We start from the raw sequence: 20,989 nt of genomic DNA, 5'->3' as shown, positions 1-20,989 counted from the left end.
ATGAAATCAAATTATTCATTTCTTTATTTCAGTAATGCAATATTTAAGTTATACAAATATTCATATAAATAGAAAATATGACATTATAATTGTAGAGATGGTCTTAGAATTGGGAAAATCTGTATTCATATTCTATCTCTGATACCTACTGTTGTTTTGACTAAATTACTTAAACTCACAATAAAATTATAAGAACAATAACATTTATTATGTTATTCAATTCACATAAATTTATTACTAATTATGAATATGAATTGTTTAACATAATATAACTTTTCTACCTCTCTATTCTCTTCTTCTACAGACAGGATCTGTTGGGGGTATTTTTATTTGTTTGTTTTGTTTTTCTTTTTCTCTTGCCTGGTACAAAAACACACTTTACAATTTTTCTTTGCTTTTTTTTCACTTTTGATTCTAATACAATTTAATAAATTTCATCTTCATTCATCTATTTTAACTTTCTAAGAGTTATTCTATTTACCTCTGTTAATTTTATGTAGTAAATTGTTAGGTGTTATTATATTTTCAATCTCTATCCATCTTTTACTATATAGGTGAGTTAATCCATTAATATTCACATTTTTTTACTTCTTCACATTTTGAAATTAAGAAACAAAGAAAAAGAAAATTTCTCTATGATCTGCATGTATCTTGATGCCCTTTGAAAAATGTGAATTATTTTTCCTTTCTCCTCTTAGATAAAAAGGTTTCCTCCTAAAACCACTGTTTTGATTTAATGAAATTCACCTTTATTAATCAGATATTTAAAACTTGATAAGCCCTATTACCTCTCCCCTTCTTACTTTTATGTGGTGTTCATTTTCAATATCTAATCTCTTGATATTTTTGTTTGTTAATTTTATTGTTTATTTTTTTCTCACTGATACTTAGACAAGGTAGAGCACATGACAGTTAGTTAACTTATTTTCAGGATACAAACACCAGAACATAATCTAGTCTTTTCATTGTTTTTAGACTTGGTTATCTCTTTTAAGTTATTTTTATACTCTTTGTATGCTGGTCAAATATTAAATTCAACTCTTTTTTCTCAAAACAAATATTGGAAGACTTGAATTTCTATTTGTAAAGGACCATAGTGACATCAATGGGGTCAATGTAAAGAGGGTCCAAATATGACTGATCAGACCAAAACAAGTTTGGAAGGCTCTACCCCTGGTCATATACAAACAACTCTGAATGATCATCTGGGTTGTGGAAGATTCTAAGTTCATGCCACTCACATTTCTTTTGAGCTATTGCAAATCTGATTTGCTTATAGAGCATAGCATCTTCTTTGATGTGGATACTGCAGTGAGGTGAGTCCTATGTCAATATCTCCCATATCTCATAGTTTAAACCAGAGTTACAAATGTATCCTAGTAGTTCTTCTGACTTTCTGGTGAGTGCTTGCCTTTTGTGAGGTATTCATAAAATAGTCTCATAAGTAAATGAATGTTTTGTATTCAAATAATGTGAGCAGCCCATCAGAGTTGTGCTTTCTGCAAAAGAGTCTGAATTCTTGGCAATTCAGGATCAGAAAGGACCTATACAGAGTACCTTATCTTTGCAAGCAATCTTCAGAAACTTCCCAAGACAATCAAATATAAGTATTTCAATTTTATGGCATAGATCTGGTATAATTTCCAAATTTCATGGGTATACAATGATGAGAGAAGTATAAAAAGCCAGTAAACCTACAATTTGCTAGGCAGTCCAATATCTTTTCTCTCACAAACTTTCTTTTGGAACCTCCCAAATACTGAGCTAGCTCTGGCAATGTGTGCATCAACCATATCATCTTTGTGGACATCCCTGAAAAGTATACTGCTGAGACATTTGAACTCATCCATTGCATTTCAATACATCTCCATTTGCTATAATTGATATTTCCACATATGGGTATTATTATGCTGATTGGTGGAAGACCTTTTATAGTCATTTAACCCAAAAGATTCGGATCAGCTTTTATATGGGCAATGGAGCCCCTGCCTTATAAATCTGCTGAAATGGAATCAACCCTCGATGCTTTGCCACCCGAGAAAAGACTAATGGAATTAATAACTTCTTCTTGTACTGGAAGTTTGTTTAGAATGGGATTGACTTCAACCTGAGGCGTATGGTCAATTGCTTCAGCATTACTTGACTGCCTGTTGAGAAATGTTCAGCCCATCTCTCCAGGATCATGTCCTCATCATGTCCTACAAAGCAGCCATACTAAAGTCTGTTGGAACTGCCCAAGATCTGGAAGAAGATCACTCCTGGATTGACTACACTTCCCTTTCCTTAGTCACATTGTTGTGCACAGACCTGGGGTACTAATGCCCTTCGCAGTCACTGATGAACTCATCAAGTTTTACCACTAGCTTCCCTGTGCCTGCTGCCCAGCTCTTTGACCAACACATTTACTAGAGAACAGGTGATGAGTAAGTAAGTAAGACAAAGTGGCATCATTCAATTGAAAAGGACAACTGACTATTTCAATCCAATGAGCCTCACTTGTACTGATTGGCTTTCCTGCATAAGGCATACAGGGCATTATGAGAATTACAGTTCTGAAGGCATAAGAGCATCATAAAAGTAGTGTGGCTCTATCAGCACCAAGTCTTAGATCCTTGACCCACAAATAGCCTTTAATGAACCATAAAAACACTTTGAGTTGTTATTATAAGAGTAAAACTGAATTTCAGATTCCTTCTTACTGAGTCAAGAATCTTACATCTTTACGTTTCATTTCCACTTTCCTTATTTTTTTTTCAGATTGCATTTCAATACAATTTTTAATGATTATTTCCTGACATCTTACTGTCTATGTTCTATCCCTCCTTTCCACCCCCTCCTTATTCCTCAAAAATCCAATATATAAACATCAGAAATATTATTGGGAGAATGACTTGTGAATATCCAGCTCCAGAGAAAGAATTCATAGATAGAAATAAATGACATAGTTTTATATATACATGCATCTTTTTTTTTGTCAAAAGATGCCTTTTATATTGGGGAGAGGAGAATGCGGGAAGAAATTCATTGAGGATTTAATTGTAACAAATAAATCAATTAATTTAAAATTAAAATGAATATGATGAAGAACAGAAAATTAAATAACATGGTTAAAACTATGCAGCTAGTCACCCAAATGTGTTATAAGTGTAAAGTTCTCTGTATTACAGCTTATACCCTAACTAGATATAGATATACATGCAGATATGTGTTATATAAGTTCTATGTATATTACAAAGTATATGTGTTTTGTGTATATGTCATACACACACACACATCTTGGAAAGAAAGCCTTTCCTTACCTGAAGTCTTATAAACTCCCTTTTGGAGCCCTTCTTCAGAAATGTTTTTGCTTTCAAAACAACCTTTCTCTTCTCTGTTTCTCTCTTTATTTCTTATGTCTTCGGCCCACAACAATGTGTACCTGAATGGCAGGTCAAAGACCTAAAATTATTGTTTTCCATTAATACTTTCCAAAATTCATTTTAGTAGTGTTTGTGCTGATAACCCCTACCAATAAACATCTATTACATTTATGGCCATGATTAGACACTAAAAGCCTAACTGAAACTTTTTAATTCGTTAGCAATGTGGATGAAGGTAGGAATACATTTACTGACAAAGAAATAATGAAGATATGGGAATACAGGAACAGTATATCAAATAAGACTGAAAAACTCAAGGACCATAAATCATCTTTTCAAATGATTTCAACCCAAAACGTAAAGCTATGATTCTTTGAAATCTTAAGAGTTTTCCTTAATAATGCTTAATCACAGTATAATTCTACCCTCAGGTTAGCATCTTCTGATATGCTGGTTCTTTCCAGAAGCTCTAATTTAAGAAGAGGCCCATGCCAAATATTTCTTCATCCCCCTACAGGCTGCTCTACTGACTCATATCTTCAGGTCTTTGTCTATTATGCCCCTTAGTTCTGTACCTTCTTCTCCGCTCAGTCTCTAACCCCAACCTTCTACTTTTCAGCTCACATTTATATTGTCTTACTCTGTTAAAACAGTTAAAAGAGTCAAAACTATCTTTCTAAATAAATTTGAATTCCCAGCACTTAGTCCAGTGCCTGTCATATAATAAACAGTTAATACTTGTTTATTGACTGACATGATTATTAAAATCTGTAATTCTGTCTCAGTTTTAAGAGGATAGTAATTATATCTGGAGATACGGTGTATCATTGGAAAAGGAAGAGTGCTGGTTATGTTGCAAGAGTGATATCCATGATGCTGGGTCAATCGACTTTGTAGAATTTAAGGGAACACTTGTATTAACAGTTACAAAGGATGAAAAGGTGTGAATTGGTTACAATACGTATCACATTTATGCAATAAAGATTTTACAAATTATATTTTACAAAAGTCTCAAGAAATTTAATGAGTTCAATTTAGGGACACCATAAAATTTCATAAGGAATTCATTTAGTACTTAGTATGCATAAAAGGGGGATTTGAAGTAGAGAAAAGCCGCTTTCCATATGTAGTTTCCTTCCCCCATAATGCAGCAGCTACTTGAACAGTCTTTACGCTAGTCCTATAAAATTAGTCACTGACAGAATCTTTCATAATGTTACAGGCTTGAGAATTTCAGGAACTACTTCACCAGAGAAAATTCTATTCTTTGGGATGCAAGCTTGCAATACCCAAATTACTATCTTTTACAATCTTCTTCACAACTCATTTTATTGTTCTGTCATTTCCTTCAACTTTGTGAAAAGTTATAGCAACAGAAAAGTGAATTATTATGTACACATTGATAAAATAACTTACTTACAAATTAATATATACCATGAAAACCAAAGACTTCTACAAATTCATACTTTGATCTTAAAGTGAAATGTACTGTAAAGTTGTGTCTAAAGCAACCTGAAAAAAGGAATAAGGGGAAATATATCTAGTTATATCTATATTTATGTTTACAGTCATAGAAAAACTGAGTGTGTTCAGATACATAATTATTATATACTTAATAAATATTTGAAGATATCTCTTTTGGAAAGAGTGTCATTTAAAAGTCTGAGGTTGAGAAGGGAGAGTGGGTGGAGAAAACTGTATATTCAAATTGGTACATGTTTCTTTGTTTTATACTACTAGAGTGCCCTCTGTCTTTTACAGTCACTATATGCACTTAATTGGCCTCTTGGGATTTATCACTTTTTATTCAATAAAGGACAAAATGGAGTTTATTTTTATATTTTTAACTGGATTTTTGTTTAAAGCAATTTTGCCAGCTCAGTTATAGATTTTCCAATTCATTTCAAACATGGACTTGCTCTAAAACCATTTTTCAAATAACTATAATCATTATTGAAATGTTAGCTTTTTGCAGCACACATAGAATTGCTGATATTTGAGACATTCTGCTTTGGGGGTACAGAGAATCCATTTGAATATTTCTCCTAAGAATGTGCATCAAGGTTTGCTAATATATTCAGTAATTAGTTTGCTGAGAAACCACTCTAGTGTTCCAAGATATGATGGTACTAATTAACACCTAATAATGTATTCTGTGTACCAACAAGTCCACAGGGCTCTTGATAGTTTAGTATACTAGCACCAAATACCTAATCATAAAGACCTGTCATGAACATCTCATTGCATCAGCAGAGAAGCTGACTCTTTCGGGTATGATAAACAGTGCAGAGACACTATGAGGAACACTGAACTTATTATCTGAAGTCATGGATTTGAATCCTGGTTATAAAACTTACTAGGTGTGTGACCTTGAATGAGTCATTTTACTTCTTTGAGCCTCCATTTCCTCCTCTTTAAAATGGAGATTATATTTCCCACTAAGGAATTAAGTAAAATGTTATGCAAATGCTAATGCAGTATTCTTATTATAACTACTATTACTACATTTGGAAAAGGGGAAACCTATCCTAAACATACCTCACAGAAATTATATGGCATAAAGTAAGAAGCATGGCGCTGTTCAGTATGAATGTATTTAGTGCCATAGGTTTGAAAATCTGAAAAGGCAACATCTTGCCAAGGAACAATCTGCACTGGGCATCAGTGCATTTTGGTACTATTTCTAGTCCTATTACTAGCTGTGGGCCTGTCAGGAGTTCTATCAGAATTCCAGTTGGCAGCAACCTTCATCTAATTAGAGGTCACCTAATTCAGGGGGCCGACAACTCTGACCTGCTGGTCAGATCCAGTCTGTGGTCTGTTTTGGTGTGTCCTTCAAGCAAAGAATGATCCAACATTCGGGTTAAACAGGCTCCTGATTTCCATCCATCTCCTTTTTCAGGGGAATTACCAAAGGCTAAAAAAGGTAAAGAAACTAGTCCAATGTCACACAGCCAATAAATAACAGACCTAGAGTTTGACCTGAAGTCTCATTTAAAACCCATAGTTCTTTCTACCGGAACCAAGATGCCTCTTCATCTTGACCAGAAATAGGGAGAGGCACTCTCCAGCACCTCCAGGGTCCTTGTTAGCAGTGTCAGTTTTCAGGGGTTCTTTCTCCTAATCTATTACACGGACGCCTGCCAGACATCAGGGTCCTTTCCCACAATTCACTAGGTTATCACTTATTTTTTCTCACCTGTAAAAATAAAAAGTCTGGACTACGTGGTTACTAAAGTCTTTTCCAGCCTTCCAATTCTGATTCTGTGGACTAAGCATGTGCACAAATCACCTGCCACAGGAAACGATTGAGTCTGTAAAATAAAATAATAAGCCCTTTAGGAATATTTCAGGAATGAATGTCAATCTGACAATAACAGGGGCTGAGGCAAGACTAAATTTGAGATAGGTTGGCTTCCTGAATAGCAGACAGTTTGATTTTTCCTAAAAGCAGCATATGGCCCTCTATTTAGACAGGCTCCCGGTGTCTCACGATGCCACATGCTATTTGTTGAATGTAAGTCTTCCGCTGTTTATTTATCCTACAAAGGTGAACCTCGCCACATGGTCATAGATATTATATTGGCCTTAATAGAAAGGTGCTGCCTCTTTAAGACGAAAAAAAAAAAAAGCTCCCCTTCATTTTAACAGCATTCCCCAAGAGAACTCTGAAAGATGCAGAGTTACAACAAAGGCAGCAGAATCTAGGGCACGCTGCCACCAATCTGCACACTGGCTCAGTTTCTGCCACCGTCTGAAACAATGAAGAGCATTAAACATTTACCCAACGGCTTGTTATCAAAATTGCTTATCTTGTACTTTTTAATAATAACTCCTTTGATTTTCCGGGAGCAGAGATCTCTACTTAGCAGGGAAGAAACGCAGGAAGAAACCTTCCCAGCCTTAGCTAATCGCCCCTTCCCCCATCCCTTCTACCCACACCCTCTACAGAGAAGTCATTTATATAGAAATCATTCAAGGAATAAAATTCTGATCATTTGGAGGACAGAGATGATACACCGCACTCTAATAGATCTGAGTCTTGTTTCTGGCCATGGGTTTATACAATTAATCAAATCTATGCTTTGTCTGTGGGAAGTATTTCATTGGTGTGGTGGGTAAATTATCTCTTTATAGAAGCATCTGTGTTGCTAGTTCAGTGTTTCTATTTTTAAACTCCCTAAAAGAATTTTCTTTCTCCGGCAGCCCCACCAGACAATAGGAAATCACTTTCCTGGCCTTGAAGCTCATTAGCTGCTCATATATCATACATAATTAAAAAAAATGAAAAGAAAAATCTTTCCTATCTGAAAAACTTGCCGGGTCCAATGTTTCCTCCCCTCCCCACACAAACACACACTTTTGTACACATGTTAATTATGTCTTTATTTTCATATTCCCAGCTCAAGACCAGCCTTTCCAAGATGAAAAAGTAATCAATGGCCCTCAGAGGAGGAAGCCATTTTGAATATAGGCATATTATGAAGCCAGACAAAATAGAGTAAGTTTCTCAAGGACAGGGAGCCTTTTTTTAGAACTATTTTGCATTCCTGCCTCAGAATCTACCAGAGTGCTGGGCACACAATAGGAATTCAATCAATATTTGGTGAATCAAATTATTCTGCTCTTAACTCAGCCCAGCAGCACAGAAAACAATTATGGTCTAAATGGCTGCTCGTTGAGTCTTTTCCTGGAGAAAGAAGGATGAGAAGGAGCTCTCTTTTTTAATAGATCCTTTATCTCTGGGTTCTGTGACTACACTGAACTGATGATAAACATATCTGTTCTTAATATAGAAAGTATTCATTCAAACTTTTTAAGTATCTTCTTGATGTTCAGTATTTATTGTGTTAGGATCTGGGAGTAGTACAAAGTCAAAATAAAATATAGTTCCAGCCCTAATGAAGCTTATAGTCTTGGGGGTGTGTTGGGATAAGATAAAACAGAAATATAAACAATTATAAGGCATAATATTACATAGGCACACTAGAATGGTACAAAACCCCAAATGCTCTGTGAGATCTAAGAAGAAGGGTTATTATTGAGTAGGTATGTGATATTATGTAAAGTTACCTGCAAAAAGTTATTTGGACTTTGAAGAATGCCAATTCAAGAAATTAATAGGGTGAAAAGGGGGAGATTCTAAGCTTAGGGAATGGAATAAAAAAGATACCAAAGGAGACCACAATGTCTGTTGCAGTCAAGAGACTACTACAATTTTCCTAATATGTACATTTCATGAAGGGGTATTATAAGATAGGGCTGGAAAAGAAGGAATATATCAATGTGTGTATAGGTGAGGACTAGGAATGTCATGAATGCCAGGAAAAGTGTTTTGAAAAACTGTTCTCAAGAGGTAAGAGTGACAGAGCTATTGAATTTTTTTGAACAATAGAGTTCCACAATAAGATGTAGAAATGAAAGATATATAATTCCAGAAACATTATGGAGATGATTGGGAGAGAAGAAAAAGTAGATTGGAAGATCTGTTAGAAGACAGAACCTGTAAAGTTGATAATCAATGTCTATAGTAGGATGATGACAATGGGAAAAGAGAAAATGAAAGACAAAAGTGTTTTATCAGCTGACTGGAAGTAATTGATGAGGGCAAGGAAAGAGTCGACAATATTCCCAAAGTTTTTAGCATAGGGGGTATCTCTGTGTAATGAAGGACAGACAAGTTATACAATTCACATCTTAAGGTGACCATCAAATCAGGACTGCAAAGTGGGAAAAACAGGTAAGGTATACATTGTTGCTGAATCCTTTTTTTTTTTTTTAAATCAAACTCACTGTACTTCAGTACCCATATAGATCCCCATTATCTTCAATGTGTATATTTTATTTTTTTAAGTTATGTAAATCATTTTAATTGAAAACTTTTATTTAATTAATTAATTTAGAATATTTATCCATGGTTACATGATTATGATCTTTCCCTCCCCTCCTAACCCCCCACTCCCATAGCCAACATGTAATTCCACTGGGTTTTACATGTGTCATTGATCAAAATCTATTTTCATATTATTGATATTTAAACTAGGGTGATTGTTTAGAGTCTACATCCCCAATCTTATCCCCATCAACCCAAGTGATCTAGTAGTTGTTTTTCTTCCGAGTTTCTACTCCTACAGTTCCTCCTCTGGATCTGGAAAGCATTCTTTCTCCTAAGTCCCTCACAATTGCCCTGGATCATTGCAGTGCTGATAGTAGAGAAGTCCATTAGAGAAGTCCTGTGTACAATGTTCTCCTGGTTCTGCTCCTTTCACTCTGCATCAATTCCTGGAAGTTGTTCCATATATTTTCTCTAACAGTGGAGATTACAATCCAACCATGACCTTTTATTTAATGTGACTTTAATTTGTGTTCTATACTCCACAGATTGTCCATTTAATATGTTTCAGCTTTTTAGTAGTTAACTTGACCATGTGTGGATGCCACTGCAGCATATAAGCTATCCATTTTTTAATGTCTTTCTACTGCCATCTGAATAGCATACCTTCTTTTATAGCCATTTAACTCTCCAATGACTTTCTGTATGCCAAAATTTGGTTGACATTTTTGATACTTACTTATTCTGATCATGAACCCTTTTATTACCCTTTGGGTGAGCATGAATTTTAATTATTCACATAGCATATTATTCTATGATTTACAATTATACATTATCAGAAAAGTATAGATGTCAAAAAAGCAGTCTTCGATTTCATAATAAAGCCTGAAGTCATAAAAAGTACTGTGAAATTTTCCAGAGGGGATTTTCTCTTTGGGTTCAGTATATATACAAGATATTGGTACTAATAGATGATTTATGTTGTTCTACCATGTAGTTTAATATCAAGCTTTTTAGGAATTTTGGATCCACTTGGATTCCCCAATATGAATTCTTGAACCAAATGCTTTTGAATAAATCTTACTTGGGAGATTTTTCAATGTTCTTGGGAATGCCATTCACAAACAGAAGAATGCGAAGGACTATTCCATCTTAAAGGGACTAGTTATTTGACTTAGGCTCTTGGTTGTATATCCCCATAGTATCTTTACTTACTTTAATGTCTCCAATTTTATACCTTACTTGAAATTAATCAAAAAGTGACCATATACAAAGTTATTGTTGTTGTAATAATCTAATATGACAAATATGTGAAAGAGTGCAAAATTCATGAAAGCAGTTCTATTTCATTTTGTTTCTTTTTTTTTTTCCATAATCTGGATCCAACATATGCCCTGTACACAGGAAGCATTTAAAAAATAAATTCCTGTTGAGTTGAATTGAACTGAGTTAAAAGACTTTTCCTTTGGGAGAGAAGAAAAAGTAGATTGGAAGATCTGTTCTATTCTATTCTATTTATGTATTCTATTCCTTTATGTATTTCTTATTGTTTAAATTAGTAGAATTAAAATTACCTCAATTGATTGCCTCATCATCATCATCATCATCATCATCATCATCATCATCATCACCACCTTCTTTCTTTTTGACAGTGGTTTTTGAATTTTGATTTGGAAAATGTTCAGCAATTGGGAACTTGAAGTTTATTCTTTTTGAAATATAATCATTTTGTATATATTATATGTGTATATGCAAGTATATATGTATAAACATATTTAGGGCACTGATCATGCCCAGAACCTCACTAAATATATTTCTTTCCTTTTGTTTTGAAGGCAGACTAGAACTAGAAAACTCTGGAAAAAGACTCTGTCTTTTACCCAGGGAGAAGCAAGAAGGGCAGTCATAGCAGTCATTCATTGGCCTTGGAAGTATTCTTGTTCCCAAGGCCCTCCCAACCTGTTTTGTGCTGTTAAGAAAGTGAAAAGGCACATATGTGAATCAAAATTTTCAGCAGCTTATCTGAATGAACATTTCTTCCTGTATACTTCAACTACTTTAAGAAAAAAAACAACACTCTACTTGTTATCTAAACTTAGGTAAGGGCTGAGGACTATTCTCAACTTTCCTATTTAACTCAATGTTCTTTCCCCTCTATCAGCAGAATCAAGTTGTTATTCTCAAATGCATTTACGTCATCTTTCTTTAGACTACTCATTGAGATCCATCTTGTCACCCACATTTCATAGCATGACAACTTGTCAGAGGCATTTTGTTGCTGGCCTTTCATTCCCAATTCTCCAGCTCAAATGACTGGTCTATAAGGTAAGGAGAGAATAAAAATAACTACAGTAACTGCAATGTTGCTGTTGTCATTTCTATAATGTAGTTGTCTTTTGAGAATCAAATGTATACATGTACATGCACACACACATTCATTTTCACATATAAAAGCCAGATGTTATTTTCTGGTACTGAATAAGAATTGAAGTGACAATTACAATTACAAAAGATTTTGATTTTTAACAAATTAATAGGCATAAGAATTCTAAAAAATTGTATAAAATATTTAATTTAATTTACTTCTTTGTTATATGTTAATCAATTAAATTAGGAGAATGGCTGAAGAAAATCATAAGACATTAGCAAGAAATCAATCTTTGTAGGAATACAAAAGAATAATGCCTTTTTCCATTTCTATGTCAGAAAGGAAATTTAATTTGCCTTGCAGTATCTTATGATATTGTCTTGCTTGTTTTTCACACATATGAATTTTATTTGCCAAATTCTCTCAAAGGTATACATAGACTATTTTTCTCTCCAAAGTCCTTATGGTTAACTGCATGTGGCCTAATTAACTGTAATTTGAACTTCTGTCAGAGTTAAGTGGCAGTGATCTTCAGGAAGTCTAGAAGAATGAAAGCCAAAGACTGAGACTGTCCCCAAATGCTATCCAGTGGAGAGGTGATGCTGACTCTAATGCCCACTACTGATTATGTATTTATAGAAACATCTATAGAGTTTGCAAAGGGTAATTTGTCAAACTATCATGGCTAGATATCCCTTAAGAGCATCCAACTATATTTGCTCTAATTCTGTATTAACAAAAACAATCTTAAGATCTTATCTGTCTTTCTGTGTAGGTCTATCAAGATGGATTTAATATGCCATCCAAATAACCAGTATCAATATCCTTGTCATATATCTAGCTTCAAATTAATAAATTGACATTTTAGTTTTTAAATCAGTTTTTCCCCTTTCCCCTTTCCTTACTTAGGGCCTAAATACATTGTGGTTAATTTTGATCTTTCAGCCTGAAAAACTTGAATGACAATTCAATAACAAGAGGTATTATAATGAGGTAGACACAGTCACAGGGCCCCCAAAAAGTATCCTTTCTATCCCTCATTTGGCTTATAAAAAAGAAGGGTCATCTTTTGAAAATGAAAAAAAACAGGAAGGAAAAGATCAGGAAAGAAATATAATTGAATATAGGTTGAGAGAAAGGAGATAAAAAACAGGACAAATAAGATGCATTTTTCAGTTTAACAAATGTAAACTGGAAAGACCATTGATTTAGAAATAGAGGACTTGGGTTCAAATCCTGACTGCTACTTAGTATAGGTGTGACCTTTGATAAATTACTTTATCTCTCTAGGCCTCAGTTTCCCTAACTGCAGAATGGTAGAAAGTAAAATAATCTTATAAGTTATTTTCACTTTTATGTCCTATAATCCTTTTTTCCCTCCATTCAATAAAACATTTAAAAAATAATACTAATTAGGAATTGTTGAGTTAAGAGGGGTGAACAGTTTTGTAATTTCCATTATTTATTGCTAATAGACAACAAAATATAATGTAATGTTCAACTAAATTATATTTTAACATACAAGTCATTCCTATATGGCTTATCTATTGCATAGACATCATACAAGGGATATGCATTGTATATAAAATACATGTACATACATAGATATAATAGTTTAATTTCTCTATAACCAAGACAATTTAATAGAGGTAACCTGCTAAATCAGGGTCTTTGTATATTTAATTTTTGTTGTGTTTTTTGCTTTTCCTTTTATAAAGTTATTTATTCATTTATTTAGAATATTTTTTCCATGGTTCATGATTTTTCCCACCCTTCTTCCCTCCATTCTCCAAGAGTTGATAAGCAATTCCACTGGGTTATACATGTATCATTGTTCAAAATCTCTTTATATAAATTTTATATTTTCAATAGAATGATCTTTTAATATCAAAACCCTAATCATATCCTCCTCAAACCACATGATTGATAATATGCTTTTCTTCTCCATTTCTACTCCCACAGTTCTTTTTCTGCATGTGGATAGTATTCTTTCTCATAAGTCCTTGGTGTTGTCCTGGGTCATTGTATTGCTGCTAGTAGAAAAGTCTATTACATTCAATTGTGCCATGATGTATCAGTCTCTGTGTACAGTGTTTTACGGGTTCTGCTCCTTTCACTCTGCATCAATTCCCGTAGTTCTTTCCAGTTCACATAAAAATCCTCCACTTCACTATTCCTTTCAGCACAGATACCATCAGAAACCCCAATTTGTTTAACCATTCTCCAATTGATGGACACTCCTTCATTTTCCAATTTTTTGTCACCACAAAGAGCCACCTATAAATAATTTTGTACAAGTGTTTTTCCTTATTATCTCTTTGGGATACAAACCCAGCAGTGGTATGCCTGGATCAAAGGGCAGGCAATCTTTTAAAGCACTTTGGGTATAATTCCAAATTGCTCTCTAGAATTGTTGGATCAATTCATAGAACCACCAGCAGCATATTAGTGTCCAAATTTTGCCACATCCCTTCCAACATTTATTACTTTCCTTTGCTATTATATTGACCAATCAGTTAGGTATGAAATAGTACCTCAGAGTTGCTTTGATTTGCATTTCTTTAATGTGGAGGGATTTAGAACACTTTTTCATCTGATTATTGATAGGTTTTATTTCTTCATCTGAGAACTGTGTATTCATATCCTTTGACCATTTGTCAATTGGGGAATGCCTCAACTTTTTGTAAATTTGGCTGAGTTCCTTACATATTTGGGAAATTAAAATTCATCAGAGAGTTTTTTTATGAGGATATTTTCCCAGTTTGTTGCATTTCCTTCTGATTTTGGTTACATTGATTTTGTTTGTACAAAATTTTTTTAAATTTGATTTAATCAAGACCACTTCCTTTCCCACAAATCTGACAGGCATAATATTCTATGTTCACCTAATTTATTTATGATTTCATTCTTTATAGTTAAGTCACCCATTTTAAATTAATCTTGGTATATGATGTGAAATGTTGATCTAGACATGATTTTATTATACTGTTTTCCAATTTTCCCCAGCGGTTTTTGTCAAAAAGTGAATTCTTGTCCCCAAAACTGAGATCTTTGGTTTTATCAAACACTAACTTGCTAAGGTCATTTACCCCTAGTCTATTCCAATAATCTACCATTATATCTTTTACTCAGTACCATATTGTTTTGATGAACACTGCTTTATAGTACTGTTTAAAATCCGTTACAGCTTGATCTCCATCCTTAACATTTTTTCATTATTTCCCTTAATATTCTTGATCTCTTATTCTTCCAGATGAATTTTGTTATTTTTTTCTAATTATATAAAAAAAGTTTTTTGGTAGTTTGAAAAGTATGACACTGAATAAGTAGATTAATTTGGGTAAGATTGTCATTCTTATTATTTTAGCTTGTCCTGCCCATAAGCAATAAATGTTTTTTCCATTTATTTAAATCTAGTTTTAATTGTGTGGAAAGTGTTTGGTAGTTGTGTTCATATAATTTCTGTATTTGTCTTGGTGGATAGATTCCTAAATATTTTATATTGTCTAGAATGACTTTAAATGGAGTTTCTCTTTTTAACTCCTGCTGCTGAGTTTTGTTGGAAATATGTAGAAATGCTGATGATTTATGTGGGTTTATTTTGTACCCTGCAATGTTACTACAGTTGTTGACTATTTCCACTACTTTTTTAGTTGATTCTCTAGGATTCTTTAACTAAACCATCATATCATCTTCAAAGAGTAATAGTTCAATTTCCTCATCTACTTTAAACCCTTCAATTTCTTTTTCTCCTCTAATTGCTACTGCTAGAATTATTATAATATAGAATTATACTTTCATTTCCCTTTCCCACTTTTCCAATACCTCTCTTAAATTGTTTTTGAAGTCTTTTTTGAGCTCTTTGAGAATTTTTGTGAAATTCATATTTTTCTTTTGGACTTTGCATGTGTTTCCTTTGTTTTCACTGTCCCCTTCTGTGTCTGTGCCTTGCTCTGTCTTCATAAAAATTCTTTAGAATTAGGTGCTTTATTTGTTGTTTGCTCATTTTTTCCTATCAATTTCTAGGAAGGTTCTGTTTTCTGGGAATTCGAGGTACTGTCAAACTTCAATCCTTGTTTGATTTTATTCTGGGCTGTTTTTCTGTGTCTGAGCCCTGAGAGCTCTGGGAGCCCCCTCCCCCTGCTGATTCAGTTGACCCTTGAGATGCTGATGGGTTAAAGACTTCCCTCAGCCTTGGGCTTAAATGACCTTGGTCAGGTAATGGGCTGATCAAATTATAGCCCCAGGCTTACATTTATGTTTTTGGTCTTGCTAAGTACTTGATCCAATCAGGCACACCCTTTATTGGTCTGACTTGGACCTCCACCCTGAGCTTTAGGCAGAAAGATAAGTACTTAGTACTATCAGCCACCCCAAACTATGTAGTATGTGCTTTTCCCATTCCCAGACTGGAAATCTGGCTTTGCTCTGGGACCACAGAGATAAGCCCACTTCAGCCCAGACTTCCCTGGGCTGGGACTCTGGACTTCTTCACAGTTTTGTAATGTCAAGAGGTGTGGGTTGACTTGTACCACTATTTTCCCAGGAGGGATCACAAAATCTGAATGTTAGTTTGGGCCTAGGTTCAGAACCTGGGACTGCAGATGTGCCCTGGGATGGGGAGTATGGTGTCCCTCCTTACTACAACCTTTTTTTGACTCTGCTTTCCTCTTACCCCAGTTCCCTAGGTGATCTCTGCCTACCTTTTAGGTTTTTCTTTTCTTGAAAGTTGTTTCACTTTGTCTTCTTTTTGGCTCTTTCACTCCTGTATTCATTTTGTGGTGATACTTTTATCTTGGTGTGAGAGGATTCTTGAGGTAACACAGAGCCCCTCTGGTTCACTCCTCCATCTTACCTCTGCCCCCAGAAGTCTATTTAACTCAGGGTCTTTAAAGTTATATCTCTCTGAGTGATAAAGAATTTGAACAGATTTTTAGATGACTTTTTTTCCTTTTTTCCAGAATTATCAATCATATCTTTTGATGATATCCATTAGAATCATTTAGCTTTATGTCTGTCAATTCATTATGGGATTGTGATATCAAATTTTTATCAGAAATATTTATGATAATATTTTATTTGTTCTTTGCTTCTTCTATGGATATATTACTTTTTATTTGTTAGACTTTTAGTTTTATTAAACCAAATTCATTCTTTTTTCTATTAATTTATTCCATTTATTGAATAGGTAAGTATATTTCCCCTCTCTAACATTGTAATGGATATGCTATTTTATTTCGAATGATTTTAAAACAATATTTGGTTAGACTCATGGTAGATCGAAGAAGACTATAGCATATTAAAAATTATGATTCCTACAAATTAAGTTACATTTAAGTATCATCAAATAAGGTATAATCAAAAAAGTGGGCTGTTTATGTAGCAAGAGAGAGAAGAGATAAAATATGGGCATACTAAATGTTTTTCTGAATCCACAAAATGTTAAATGCCTAGAGGAAGGCCTCTAGCATGTTGTATAAATCATATAGAAAGGATTTATGAGAGCATGGTTAGGGAATGTACAGAATGTGAAGGTTTCAAATAGGCTGAGATTTGTACCTATAGAAAGAGTATTCACGATGATGAAATCATACTTCTATAAAAGCATTGAATTGTTGTAGGCATGTTATCTACTTTTAATTTATGGTAGCATATACAGTTAAGGAGATCTGGATCTGTCCCATTTTCTATTAGATAGAATAGATTTCTACCTGATTATAAAAGCACTTTGAAGGCTGATTTCCTCCTCAATAATCTGAGATTTTGCTTTTATCAAAATCTATTGTATATCTTGGTGATTTTATTTTGTTAAATTCTATTTTTATGAAAGTCTACTGTATACCTTTGAATATAAACACATTATTTTTTCTGCTTAATTTAATATTTTTGATAGTTATCACCAACTTTGTAATATCAGTTAAGTTTGTCTTTTTTCTCCCCTATAATTCCATTTGATATTATGGCTGTTTGCTATTCTGTGAGTATATATTTGATTGGTATTGTGTGAAATACATAAATTAATTTTGTTAGTCAGTAGGGCTATCTGAGAAGACCAATTGGATCATGCTTAATAAATATTAAAATATCTATATTCATGGATACATAATCATGAAAACATTGTGGAATCTTATCTTTTGCACTTTAGAAACTCATCTTGTGCATCCTCTCCCAGCTGGTGATCTTAGACTCTGGCCTCTATTGTTATAAAGAAATTTTAGGAGACAGTCTAGGAGATTGACATTAATCAGATTTTTCATTAAGGTAAGGATCATCTAGCCTGAATCAAAAAGCAAAATGCAATAGGTACCAACCCAGAAAAGAATACTTATGTCTGGAAAAATTAGGATTCCATCAGACTACTAATGAATATTTTTTTTTTCCCTTCAGTGATATCTTATTTTTCAAAATTACATGTGAAAAGTGTTTTTGGCATTCATTTTCTAACATTTTGAGCTCCATACTCCCTACTTCTTTCCCCCCCTACCTCCCTGAGATGACAAGAAATTTTGCATATACACATGCTATCACACAAAACATTCCCATACATGTTATATTGTGTGAAAAAATACATTAAAAATGAAAATAAAGTCAAGAATGATTTGCTTCACCCAAAGATCCAAGCTATTAGGATAAGAACTCACTATTTGACAAAAATTACTGGGAAAATTAGAAAATGGTATTACAAAAATAGGTTTAGATAAATGTCTCATACCATATACCAAGATAAAGTCAAAATGCAATTTAAACATAAAGAGTGATATTATAAGTAAATTAGGCGAACATAGAATAGTTTACCTGTCAGATCTATAGAGAAGGGAAGAATTTAAGACCAAACAAGATAGAGAACATTACAAGGTGTAAAATGATTAATTTTGATTATATTAAATTTAAAAGGTTTTATACAAACAAAATTAATGCAACCAAGATGAGAAGGGAAACAACAAATTTTTGGGGAAAAATCTATAACAAATTTCTCTGAAAAAAAAAGTCTAATTTCTCATATATATAAAGAACTAAGTAAAATTTATAAGAAACAGGTCTTTCCCCAATTGATAAAGGTCAAAGGGTATGAACAGGCAGTTTGCAAATGAAATCAAAGCTATGAATAATTATGTGAAAAATGTTCTAAATCCCTCTTGATTATAGAAATACAAATTAAAACAACTATGAGGTACCACCGTACACCTAACAGTTTGGTCAATAAGACAGTAAAGAAAAATAATAAGTGTTGGAGGGGTGTGGCAAAATTCTCTCACTAATGCATTGCTGGTGGAGTTGTTATATGATCCAAACATTCTGGAAGGCAATTTGGAATAATGCCTAAAGAGCTTTAAAAGAATACCTATCTTTTGATCTAGAAATATCACTACTAGATCTGTATCCCAAAGAGATTAAAAAATATGGGAGAGGAAATGTTTGTAAAAAATATTTATAGCTGCTTTTTTGTGCTGTCAAAGAATTGAAAATTAAAGGGATGTTCCTCGATTAGGGAATGGCTAAACAAATTGTGGTATATTTTGGTGATGGAATACTATTGTACTATGAGGAATGATGAACAGGATGATTTCAGAAAGAGTTGGAAAGAGTGAACTGATGCAGAGTAAAATAAGCAGAACCAGGAGAGCATTATTCGTAGTAACTGAAATATTGTGGAATGATCAAATGTGATAAATTTTGCTACTTATAGCAATACAATTATCCAGGGCAATTCTGAGGTACTTATGAAAACGAATGCTATCCACCTCTAGAGAAAGAACTGTCGAAGGACAAATGCAGATGAAAACATATGATTTATCACTTGTTTATTTGGGTATATTGTTTGTGGTTTGGGTTTTTTGAGATTATTCTTAAAAAATAAAGAATATAAAAATGTTTTGAAATGGTAATACATGTATAACTCTGTGGAACTGCTCATTAACTCCAGGAAAGAGGAGATGGAGACAATATGAATCATGTAACTTTTGAAAGCTTACGTGTAAATTTGTTATTGGAATAAAATAAAATTACTTAATTAATTTTTTAAAAAAGAATGGTCTGCTTCACTTTGCATTAAAAATCCATCAGTTCTTTCTTTGGACATAGATAGTATATTTCATCTTAAATCCTTTGGAATCTTGGATCATTGTGTTGCTAAGAATAGTTAAGTCATTCACAGTGATGCATTATACAATATTGCTGTTGCTGTGTATAATGTTCTTCTGGTTCTACTCACTTCACTCTGTGTTAATTCTTATAGGTTTTTCTGAAATCTTCCTGCTCATCATTTTTAAGGCACAATAGTTTTTCTTCACAATTATAAAGCACAACTTGATCAGCCATTTCCTATTTGACTGATACCCACATAGTTTCCAATTCTATATGACCACACAAAAATTTGTTATAAATGTTTTTGTTCAAATAGATCTTTCCTTCCCTTTTTAAAATCTTTATTGTATACAGACCTAGTAGTGGTATTGGATCAAAAGTTATACACAATTTTATGGCCTTTGACTATATTATCCAAATTGTTCTCCAGAATGGTTGGATCAGTTCATAACTCCACCAACAGTGTTTTCTTTAGTATTTAAATTTTCCAACATCACCTTCAACATTCTTATTTTTCTTTTTTTTTTTTTTTTGCTTAATAAATCCAATTCATTAGGTATGAGGCTAGAGAAAATTAACAATTGTCTACACAAACTTTGCTTTCCTCTCCTGAATCCAGGTTCAAAAATAGTAAAAAGCCAATAACATTTTGGGGACTCTGATAGAGTCAAAGTTTGCCTTATATTGGAAGCATTGAACATCAACCTTTAAATTTAGTTACTTTCCTAAACTCCCTAGACATGAACTCTACTCTCAAAAGGTGTGTTTAGGGTATGACCTTCTCTTTGGTTACCTCCTCTATTGCTGTCATATTTCTCTTTCACAAGGGATGCTGGAGATTTAATCAGTCACACAATAATGCAACAATTAGACCTCCTTTATTCTTGGAGTATTATAATGGCCCTTAACTCTATTCAGCCCACTCTTAGGCTATTTTATGGCATTTATATTAGATGAAATATTATTAATAAAATCATATCAGCCTTAATCTCCTTTTTAAAAAAATCCTAATATTTCAGCAGATTTAGCTATATGTAGTAATTTAAACTTTGAATAGCTCTAGCTAACTCATGACTTTTTCTCCAATCTCTACTCTTGGAAATTAAAACTATGCACATCCAGTTCTAAACTTCATGACTGACCATTTCTATGAATGATTAGTATATAAGGATAAAGAAAACACTTAGATAAAAATAAATTTTGAAAAATGTATTAACAATTCCTAGTAGTAGACAGAAATAAGAAAGGGAAATTGGGGGAAGAGTAGAACTCTGAGAACTTCCCTCAATTGTTCAAGAGATCATTACAGCTGGCATCTTCAATTTGAGTACTTTGTTTCAA

Source organism: Monodelphis domestica, chromosome 7, assembly GCF_027887165.1.
Source record: "Monodelphis domestica isolate mMonDom1 chromosome 7, mMonDom1.pri, whole genome shotgun sequence".
NCBI classification, from domain to species: Eukaryota; Metazoa; Chordata; class Mammalia; order Didelphimorphia; family Didelphidae; genus Monodelphis; species Monodelphis domestica.
The sequence above is the reverse complement of the archived record's forward strand: the minus strand, read 5'-3'. Positions refer to the sequence as shown.